The 2,426-nt window shown below is 50.1% G+C and overlaps 1 long non-coding RNA gene across 1 annotated transcript; it reads left to right on the top strand.

Moving 5' to 3' along the window:
• Positions 1-984: 984 nt before the first annotated feature.
• LOC125302439 lies at positions 985-1,595 on the top strand. Its single transcript, XR_007194904.1, has 3 exons — positions 985-1,074; positions 1,156-1,236; positions 1,323-1,595. It is a non-coding gene; the product is annotated as an uncharacterized LOC125302439 (long non-coding RNA).
• Positions 1,596-2,426: the final 831 nt, after the last annotated feature.

Raw genomic sequence — 2,426 nt, 5'->3', positions numbered from 1 at the left:
CTCTCCACAGCATCTCCGTCTGTTTCTATATATGTACAGTAGGCCTACATAGTTTGCATATTTATGCAAGATCTGTTATTTGTATTGTAATGTCTAGTATTCTGTACTGCCTTCTTGGGTTGGGCTAAAGTTTCTTTAGTTGAACTCTTACTTGATCTGCTGTGATGTGATGATGGGGGGTGTGGGGAGGGGGAGGGGTGCATCTGGGATCTGTGTGTCTGATTGCTGTTGACTGAAGTCGTTGTCACCTCATTGTTTGTGATCGCCATGTGGGGGAGGGGTGCAATATCCAGTGATGGTGGGGGTACGATAGCCTGTGATGGTGGAGGTGAGTGTTGCACTGGTATTGAGGGGGTGTGGGGGTCTGGGGAATGACCACCTCCTTTATGTCCCTGTCAAGGCTGCCAGAGTCATGGACACCTCAACGGGCACAGGCAAGGATGCGTCAGGTGGGGGCAGGGCATGAGGTGATGGTGGCTTAGGCCGTTGGGTGTCACCGGGATGCAGAGCTGAAGAGACTGGGAGGTGGGGGTAGGGGTAGGGCAGGCACGCAAACAAGAGCAATGTCTGAGTCAGCAGGGGGTGGTGGACCGACCACTGCCATTGGAGCTAGAGCAGGGCAGTCAAACCTGTTGTAGAATTGGTTCAACTGGTTCGCCCTGTCCAGGTCCCCCTCAACAGAGCTGCTGCTCTTCTTCAGGCCAGTGATGGTCTTCATGCCGTCCCACACCTCCTTCATGTTGTTTTCCTGCAACTTCTGTTCCACCTTCCTTCAGTATCCTACAGCATTTGCTTGGCAACCCCTGGCAATGGCATTCTATGTAGCATGTGTGGCAGATTGGTTTACACCTCCACAATAGTTTCTGTGCCATTTCCTCTGGGCGCGATTGGTGGAGCTACCATCACCCTAATTGCAGGGCGGACTCTTATTTGGATATTTAGCTTAGCGGATATCACGGGGAGGTACTTTCTCCTGTCTTTGTTTTGCTTCCGGGGTGCCCGTTGTTACTCAGTGGCGTGTGGTGGCAAGTTGGCTTGTGTAGCCACTTCTCCGACGAGTGTGTTTTAATTAAGGTAAGTTATTTTGGCGTTCAGCCCTGTCGTAGGTCATTGTGCCTTTCATGAATGTAATACTTCCCTCTCCACGTCTTCTAGTCAGCTTGAGTGGTCCATATTCACTGCCAAGGCTGTTGTAGCGAGCTCTGACGCTGGGTGCTTGGTGGGAATCAGCTGGAGGTAGGTTAGTTTAATTAATTTACCGCCCTGTATTTTAAAGTGCGTCTGTCCACTACTAAACTATCTGTTCTCCGGATTGCGGCTAGCCGTAGCCAAGCCTCTCATAAGCTCAATTCATGACCTGCGGTCCCAGAGAGGGGATTCATCGCCACTTGTCGTGTGGGAAGTGGATTACAGCCAAGTGCCTCCACGCCTTGGAAAGGCTGCTGTTCTGTTGTGCTGTGGATTTGTGGATGACGTTTTCATACGGTCGGGATTGAACGGCGTGCCTAGTTTGGTTGGGGACTATTTGTAGTTTACAACGCATGGGGCTACGCAGTGGTGTACTGCCCTCTCTATAGCTCCACCTGCATGCCTACGTCTGGTTGTTGTTTTCTTTGATTTGGCGGCTATCTGATTGTGTTGTCCCGTCCTTTTTGTTTGAGTTGCATGTTTATTCTGTGTTGTTTTCTTTGATTTGGGCGCCCTATCGCCCGCTATACCTGGTGTGTTGTCTTTTTTTGTTTAACCTGCATGTTTATTTTGTTTGTTGTTTTCTTTGATTTGGTGCATGCGGTTATGCAGTGCTGTACTGTTTCTCCCTATGCTTGACTCATGCTGCTTTTTTTCTAACTGTTGGCCTATTGGTATCTTTGAGGTGTGTGTGTGTGTGTGTGTGTGTGTGTGTTTGTGTATGCGTACTGTAACTTAAATTACTGTGACCAGGGCGGCTTCACTGTCAGGATCAACCTCTGGGCCCTGGTGGACAGCCTGACTGCCTCCCCTCCCCCTGCCTGAGATAAGTAGCCTAGTTTGATAAATGGGCTATTGGTGAATGAATGATTGCCATATAATTACTGTCAAGCCTTTTACCAACTCTTGTGTCTCTGTTCCTCCTCTCTCTCTCTCTCTCTCTCTCGCTTTCTCTCTCTTCCGGACAGGTGTGGTGGGTTTCCCACAGGCGGCAGGCCAACCTTCAGGTGGCGGAGTTCCCCCCCCTCACTTTTCTCTGCTGTGTATAACGGGTGCTTTATTCTGAATTGCAGTGTAATTGCAGTGCCATTATCCTTCACGTGTGGTGCGTGTCTTCTGGGTCCCTCCTTTTCCCCCTTTTTGGAAATCCTGCTTTCGCTGTGGTAAGCCCCCTGCCCTGCTCCACTCCCTTTGATTACGGGTCACAGGTTAAGCTACGGCGTAACAGTGGGGTTGCC

This window comes from Alosa alosa, chromosome 10, assembly GCF_017589495.1.
Source record: "Alosa alosa isolate M-15738 ecotype Scorff River chromosome 10, AALO_Geno_1.1, whole genome shotgun sequence".
Classification (NCBI taxonomy): Eukaryota; Metazoa; Chordata; class Actinopteri; order Clupeiformes; family Clupeidae; genus Alosa; species Alosa alosa.
The sequence above is the reverse complement of the archived record's forward strand: the minus strand, read 5'-3'. Positions and strand labels throughout refer to the sequence as shown.